The sequence below is a fragment of the Crocodylus porosus genome, unplaced genomic scaffold, assembly GCF_001723895.1.
Source record: "Crocodylus porosus isolate Cpor-Errol unplaced genomic scaffold, CroPor_comp1, whole genome shotgun sequence".
In the NCBI taxonomy this organism is placed as follows: domain Eukaryota; kingdom Metazoa; phylum Chordata; order Crocodylia; family Crocodylidae; genus Crocodylus; species Crocodylus porosus.
In genome coordinates this window covers 2,023,570-2,032,106 of record NW_017728928.1, presented here as the reverse complement: position 1 = coordinate 2,032,106, position 8,537 = coordinate 2,023,570, and the positions used below count along the sequence as shown (strand labels likewise).

At 50.2% G+C, this 8,537-nt stretch overlaps 1 long non-coding RNA gene across 1 annotated transcript; it reads left to right on the top strand.

Moving 5' to 3' along the window:
- The first annotated feature begins 2,776 nt into the window (after positions 1-2,776).
- Positions 2,777-6,888, top strand: LOC109315234. Its single transcript, XR_002102457.1, has 3 exons — positions 2,777-2,860; positions 3,117-3,142; positions 6,639-6,888. It is a non-coding gene; the product is annotated as an uncharacterized LOC109315234 (long non-coding RNA).
- The last annotated feature ends 1,649 nt before the right edge of the window (positions 6,889-8,537 follow it).

Below are 8,537 nucleotides of genomic sequence, written 5' to 3'. Positions count from 1 at the left end.
GCTAATCTAGGACGGTGGGGGGTTAAATATGGTTACATTTTCATTAGGCACTAATAGCGAAAGGGCAGCTCCTGGCAGCACGGACCGCGGCATTGTCATGCAGATGGCTCAGAAAAGGGTTACTCGGTGTTGCGGCACCGGTCCTGGAGCTAGGGCATTCTCCGAGCGGGAAATGGTGTCACGCGGCATTGTTGGCCAGTGAATTCCCTCAATGGGAAAGTCATGTTTCCTCCGAGGAAAGGAAACAAGTTAAAATTGTCGGGGAGGGAAGAAGGTGGTTGGAAGGGAGGGAGGAGGGGAGGGCCGAGCGGGAGCAGCCGGGCCTGCGTCCAGGGTGCGTGCCCGCTTTCACCTGAACCTGCATCGTGGCACACCAAGGAGCTATCTGAAGGTGCAAAATGAGCTACTGGTTGGTGCAAAAGTGTGCGTGCACGTGCATGGGGTTGGAGGAGGCCAGCTGTGGACATCCTGAACAGCGCGCATGCATCTTTGCAGTTCATGCGAAGGATGCCTGAATATCGCTGCTGGCGTGAACTCTGAAATCGTGATGTTCGGTGCGTCCTCGCTCCCTGCTCTTGCAGTGTCAGCCGCCGAGGGGGACCCTCTCTGCTTCGATCACCTTTTAAACCCCACGTGCAGCCCTGTGGGAGGCACCCGGAGGCGAAAGCAACCACAGCTTTCAGGGCTGCCACCCACCTGCTCCGGTCTTGCTCGAGGCAGACGGCCATCAGAAAAGCCCCTGCTTTTTCATTCTGAAACAAACATTTTGATGAACCCCTCTGCCTCCCTGCCTTTGAGTTTCGCTATCCCACTGAGCTCGAAACTCGAGATTCGTAAGAGAAGTGAGGGGAAGAATTAGCCCCCCACATCCTGGATCAACTGCACACCCAGCGGGGCTGCCCACATGCGGCTGCCTGCAGCACAATGAAGAGAAACTCCTCTGGGATGGCAGCTTTGCTGGGTCCCTGCTTTCATCCTCTCCTGACCCACCCACGGGTAGGACTGCTCTTCCTTCCTGTTACGCCGCTCCTCCCACAGATCACAGGGCAGCATCCTGCATCGAAGCCATCGAGCTCCGGTTTTTGGATGCAAGACAGGAGGGACGCCGTAGTTTCAGGGTTCAAGTCATGCTCCCGGACGTGCCCCAGGTAAGCATCTTGGCCAGCAAAAGAGGAGGAACCTGTGATCAACGTCCTGGGTGTTTCTGCTTTGTCAGAGCCACGCACAGACTTCTCTGCATCAAGTAAGGTACCCATGGGGTTTAATACTTCTACAGCCCGACTTAGCCAGCAGGTCTCTACCACGGCACACGGAGGTGGATGGCTGTGTCTCCACTGATATCAACACTTACCCTACTCAATGCAGATCAGGGGCTAAAGGGACAGCAGCCCTGAACGTGCACATGGGAGCACTAGATGCATGCACGCTGTTCAGGATATCCACAACTGGCCTTCTCCAACCCCATGCACATGCACGCACACTTTTGCACCTCCCAGTAGCTCATTTTGCACCTCCTCTGGCTTGCATAACACACAACTCCAGTTTGCATAACACAGATTCGGCCCTCTGATATGGCTAGAGCCTTCTCGCTTACGTTTATGCATGCAAAAAAATACCCCAACATTTTTTAAAGGCTTTAGATAACAGAGGCCAAGTCCAAAACCCACTGCATAGAAAAGGCTGGAGCTACAAATGAGTCATTGTTCCTTGGCTTTGAGGGGATGCTGCATGAAATTCAGTGGCATAACTATGCATGGGAAAGGTTGTGCAATGTGGAACAAGTACCTGTGATAGAGAGTTGGATTCAACTCAGAAGGGAAACCCAAGAGAGGAAGAAAGGTGCAACCCCTGGTGTGTGCATAGAGAAAGCTGGAGTATAGAGAAAAGAGGTCTGGTGCTGCTCTAAGGAGCACAAAAACCCATGGGGGAATATAAGCCCCGGTCCAAACATCCAGGTCTGGATCCCAGTCCCCAGCTTGAAGCATCTTCATCCCAGCAGCCAGAACTTCAGCCATGGCGCTGCTTTCAGGGGGTTGAGTCCACGGTCATCACACTTCTGTAACCACAAGGCTAGAGAGTTGCATGAAAGCCAGGAGTCCCTATGTCGCATGACTCCAGGTGCTGAAGCTTTGCAAAAATCCACGATCCGGTGCAAGCCGCAAAGAGTGGCAATACCTGTGTTGTCTGTTGGGGAGGAGGTGTCTCAAACCCAGAGTTTGGATGTGGGTTTTCAGGAAGACTCATTTCCACTGAAAAGTTTAACCAATACATATTGCCAGTATGGACTCGGGGTACCTGCAAGAGAGGATGGGCCAGATGTTCACTTCGCTGACATGAATGGCACTCCACCAATTCACGCAAGCCAAAGATCTGGGCTACCCGTCCGTTCTTGACCGACGGCTCATAGAAGAGACTCAGGTCTGTCGTCAAGACCCTTGCTATTTTTTACTGCTGCGTCTTGTCGTCCTCGAACACCCCGTGTGGGTTTGTTCGTGAACAGGTAACTGGTTTGTTTTACTTGATCCGATCGCTGAAAAGGTAGGGAAGAGATATCAGAGCACAACAAGACAACAGCAACGGCAGCCACCTTTGGGGAGAGGGGGAAGGGACCGCTTTCTGAATCCCAGCCGCGTCCAAAAATTACAACCGGTCTCTGCAATTACAAGGAGTAAAACATTAAAAACCATGAGACAAAGTGCATTTGCATGCTAATAGCTCCCCTCGGTAGTGCTGCGAGGCTGTCTCCAACAACAAAGGAGATAACTTCCCCACTGGGGAAATATTAACCCTTGGGTTCATTTCCCTCTTCCTCCTCCCCAGGTATACGACCAAGGGATATATCCAGATCTAGGATAAGCAGGTGCAGCAACATCAAAGTCAAGAGAGTTGCACCCTCCTAAGCCAGGGCATGGGTTTTTTCCCCCAAGGGTTTGAGTCCTAAAGTTGTAGCTGGCTTGGAAGTTCAAGAGTTAAATGCTACTTGCTCACCCCCTCTGCTATGTAGCCTGTCATGGGTTGGTGGGTGGGAAGGGGGGAGGTTGAATAGGGCGGGTTTTGCTGGAAAGCCGCATTTCAGAAAATGCATTCTCATTCCTTATTACTTGTTGCAATCACAGGTTTCAGTTGGAGTCCAATATTGCAGGTGGGCAAGTTACCTGAAGGCCTTGAAGAGGAAACTCCTATATCCGTTCAGAAAACACAAACTGAGAATTAAGCTGATCAGGCGGGGAGGAGAGGAAGAAGGGAGGGAGGAGGGGAACCTGCTAGGCATGCATCTTCCAGAGTAGGGTTTCGCCTGGAAAACACAGTTTCAGGCTCCGAACATGAGCAGACAAGAGGCTCTTTGCACCCAGGCCTTGGGCATGGGCTGTGCTGACACAGGCAGTTGCAGAGGAAAGCTTTTCAGCCTTTGAAAGCAAGGTCAGCTCGAGGCAGAGGGCCTGCATCCCTTTCAGCGTGGCACACCACTGGGGCTGGAGGTGACTGGCACCTCAGGAAAGCAGGTCTTTTATCTGGAAAGGCCTACCTTTAGGCAGCCATGCTTGGACATGTTTTACCCCATTGCTAAAGCCCACTACCCTCCAATTCCTCCCACGCAATGGCGTCGCTACCACTTGCCTTTCCAGCAGCCCAGTTCATCCCAAATGCACTTCCCCCATGCTGTCTTCCACCACCCCCACCCAGGTTTTCCTCTCACTTCCCATCAAGCCAGGAAATACCCACTGAAAGCACACCAGCTTTTGTACTTGCCCACTAGAACCTCATTTAGCTACTCTCTGGGCACGTCTACATGTGCTTTTACGTGCGCCTAAACTTAATGCGCGTTAGCCTAATGCGCATTAAGGCGATTTAAGCACACGTTTACACATGGACGTGCTAGTGCATATTAATGCGGGTGTGCAGACTGACTTGGAACTAAAGTTAGTGCCAAGTCAATAGGCACACACCACATTAATGCTCATTAACGTGTCCACACGTTTGCTAACACGATTTAACCATTCGCGCATTGATTTGATACCTGCTTTATGCAAGTATCAAATTTAGGCTTGAATAAATGACTTTAAATCACCATTTTTAAGGCACATGAAGGGTAGACGCATGCCCGTAATGAGCCTTGAACTGGGCCAATGTGCATTAAATGAGCACATGCAGACACGTCCTCCATGTACACCTCCAAATTCAGCTGATCGCTCACCTCCGCTTCTCCTAATTAGACCCCTGGTTAGACAGTCTAAATAAAACCAGTCTTGACAATGGTGTAAGTGGCTTCTTCCCCACACGTAAGGCTGTCCACAGGGGACTCACGATCCTGTCCAGCATTTCTTTCTCTCTGATAGCTCCTTCCTATAACCCACTCAGGCCTCACTGGGGAACACCTGGCCACTTCCCAGCTGGTTGTAATAAATCCTACGCGGCCAGATGATTACAGACATCCACCCAGCCCTGTCAGGGGGAAGCTGCCCTTTTTATACAGGACCGTGTTCCCATTAGAAAAAGTGGCAGGGGGATAGATAATAGGTAGTAAATAATGTCAAGCTCCTGCCCAGTCTTGGACCTTTCATGTGGGTTGCAATGGTCAAGGTTGGACCAGTCGGTCTTGGGAATCCACTTCACCTGATCCCATGTCCAGGCTAGGAAAACAGTTCAGACTTAGCTGGAGTTTGCTAGCTACCATTGACTGCCCGTCCTAAAGCAAGCAACTTCCTCCCTGCAGCTCCATATGTAGTCATTTATCTAAGTTATTTGTGCTCCTTTAGCCCATTTCCAGTCCCAGATCAAGCCCACTAGAATGAATTTTTCATGTCATATGACCGACAGCCTAAAAATTCAAATTAATTCAATGATCTGCCTTTGCCTTCACCCTCAGCTCTTGTCATGCCAACCAAAAACCCATCAAATTTCTTTCTTTTCCTCCACATTGCTTTACTCTATCTTCCAAAATCACTTCTCTGATGACCAACACCCAGTTGTAGATAAAAGGCCACAAAATGAAAGTGCTCAGGAAGCAACGGATAGATAAAAATGGGGGGGTGTGGAAATCCCACACTTCCTTTACACAAAGAGATCTTGGAAAACGAGGCAGGATGGGAATAGAAATCCAGAGAAAAGATGCAATTGCTTGAAAAGTATTTGGCAAAATGTTCATGCCCAGCGGACTGGAAGCTCTCACTTTCAGTTCATGGAGGGTCGGGGTTTTGTTTTGCTGTCGAGATTGGTTCCTATGGGCTTTGGTGTCTAAAATGTAGAAATCCCCCAAACCTCAAAGTGAAACTCTGACAAGGCTCCTCCGCTTGTTGCTTGCTTCCTACCCGAAACTAAAAACCCAACTCAGATTCACATCAAGCTCAGCCCAGGTTACTCATGACTCCTGGCATGGGCCTTAAGAAAGCTTTGCAAGTCCAGTGTTTGACTCAAGTTGCTGTAAACGAAGGTTTCATTTTGAAATTGCGACTTAGGACCAATGCAGGCCATGGGGCAGAGCCAGCCAGAGCCGAGAAGTTTCAAGAGCCAGATGCTGCTGTGCAAAGAGAGCCGTAGAGTTACTCTGGATTTACACTGGTGAGTCTGACTGTGCTAACTGTCTAGTCCGGGTTAGGTCACTCTACAGACCATTTGTGCCTTCCCGACATAGGGCAAGCTTTGATTTCCCCTCCAGATCCAAACGCTGCCTGCTGGGACATAAGGGGAGATTGGTTAAAGCCCTAAAGGCGTCCAGCAGAAGACAAGAGCACCTCCTTTAGCAAGAAGGACGCAGGAAGGTGGGTGGCAAGCAGCCTCCAGCAAGCCTTTGAGTAGGTTTGCAAATGAAAGGTCTCCAGAGGGTTGCTTTATCTCGACACGACATGAGCTTTGCCAGGAAATACAGCGGCAACACATTTGGGGAACGTGTTACAACAAAGGATCAGAGCGGCCTAAGTAAAGAGCATGTCCGGGGCTTGCTGTAGATAAACTGTCCCAAATTGGGTATTTAAATCAACGGGGTGATTGCTAAGTCATATAGGCTGCAAAAGACATGGAGAGTTTCACGTGTTTCGACTTAGAAAAAGGCCCTCGTGTCCTCTGCAAGGTGTTTAGCGCAGGCTGTAACCCTGGCTGCTTCACAACATTATACAGGAGCAGGAGCTCAGCTGAAAGACCCTTCATAGATCATCTGCTTTTTAAGAGCTACCCGTGCTCATGCTTCATGGCATAAAACCAAGGGGCAAAACACACCAGACAATCTGGTGCATCTCAGAGCTTGATGCTTACCTCTCAAACCACTTCCACAGAGAAGATGCTAAGCGAGATGGGTCAAAGCCCACGTGGCAAATATGGAAGTTTGCCGTGAGTTTGTCCGGCAGTTTCTTGCAATGACCCGGTGAAACATTTTGCACTTCCCAAGTGGTTTCAATCACAAGTCACCTGTTAAATCAATAGTCAGATGAAAGTCAGACTGGTACACTGCCCTGAGGACAGACCTCCGGGTACAGTACATAGCCACCAAGGCCCAAACTCAGGATGTCAACGTGTGACGAAGACCCAGGAATGAGCAACAGGCTAAAAGCGTGCATGCTGGAAACGTATAAAGCTGCCGTGGTGCCAATGACTCTGCCTAGACTCTCTGTTTTGTAATTTCTTCACTTTTGATTTGTCCTCAGCAAAGAGCACCAAAAGGTGCAGGGAATGGAGGCAGCTTTGGGACCTGAAGGAGGGATGCCTTCGACGTGATGCTTGGACACACACACACAAGTCATCCCTGCTGCTTGCAAGCTTGCTCAGGACGGGGCTGAGCCGGGACTACAGAGAGCTTTGCATTGGCATCCCTGGGCTTTGAAATGCAGGCGGGACATTAGTTAGAAGTCTCCAGCAGGACTGTACCTTTCCCCCCATTAAAAAAATAAAAAGGATGTTCTTTTGAAGGCTGCTTTCTTCCATACCTCTCTTGCCTCCATCCTCTCCCCCCTTTCTCCATCTCTTTATAGCCATTTGAGACTGGCTCATTACCTCCAGCTGGGAGAGCAGGATGCTAGCCAGGAACGAGCTCCAGCAAGGCTCCTGCCAAGGCCCCTCTATGAATCAGATGGCAAAGGCTCCTGCAACAGCTAGGATGGCAGGGTGCCCCTCCTCCCCGTCCAGCCCCACCCCAGAGCTGGTCCATCACCCCTGTGACTTAAGCAGCTCTTGCCAAACCAGAGGGCCTGGGAACTCAAATCCATCCCAATTAGGGCTTAGGTTTACTGCATGGCAACACAGTGCCGCTGGGACAGTTTCCATTGGGAAAGGCTGAAATAAAGATGCGAGGCGACGGGGGGCGGGGAGAGAAAGGCGGGGACAGAGCTTTTTATGCAGGGAGAAATTTTTAGAGCTTTTTTTATTGGTCCTATACAGTACTTACAGACTAAGCTTATGGTCCCTATCATGGGATAAACTCCCGCTGACGTCAGAATGAAATTTTGCTGCACCGAAACTGCAGGACTGAGTCCTTAAAAGAGGTGAGCATTAAATCTGGCTACACAACAGTGCAGAGAGTTAAGTGCAAGCCTTCACAGGCCCCTTGCAAAGCATCAGGCAAGAAACCACTGCTTGGGACTTTGTGCCCTCTGCCCTTTTCTCCCCCCCAGCCTTGCATACTGAAACCACAGCTTCACCCCTTGCACCTCAGCCCCCCGACCTGGCCACCATCAGCCCCACGAGCGGGGATCTGCTTGTGGTTTACTTTGGGGCGGTATGTTTTAAACAGGGACTGCAATGAATCTACCCCATGAGGAATCACCACTAACGAGCAGCCCAAATTCTCCTTTGGGGGTGTGGGAGTGCAGCCCCAAAACCAGGCACCGTCGTTTTTATGCAAGAAGGGGATTTAGGCCGAAGAGTGGAGCAAAGAGATAATGTCAGGAAAGCGATGGTGATTTGGGGGCTTTATTGGCATTTGTTAGTTGGATGCCATCAGCCCTATGAAGTGTGGTGGCACAAGGAGAGAGAAGAGGCTGAGCGAGAAGAACATCTTGGCTGAGGGCATAACCCAAAGGCAATCTGTAGCCGTGACCTCAGGAATACAGCACAACCCCATTTTGCTTACCTATTTATTACCCCCGGTATTACGGGAGCATGCAGACCTGGGCTCCTTTGCTTTCAGCCCAACACAGATTATAGCCCAGGTGCCCCAAGGAGCTTGCAATCTAAGGGCCTGCGCAGACGAAACAAAATGTCCCGTTTACATCGACGCAACCGCGTCTCCCCAAGGAGACGAAGGCAGTAGCATCTTTTTCGCTATAGAGATGGAGGCGAAAGGAGGTGAAACCCAAATCTCCCGAGTGCTGGTCCAGTCCCTTAGCCACCAAACTGCTCCTTCCTCCTCCACCGAGGCAGCAACGCTGCTGGCAACGAACAAACAGTTCTCCATGACCTGGTGAGGCTGATGCATCATGTAGGGCTTGATGATGGTGATGATTATTATTACTATTATTATTATTATTATTATTATATCACCTGAACTAAAATGAAGTCAGCTCCATCTCCTTGCAATGAAAACCCTGTCATTCTTTCCTCTGAACGCC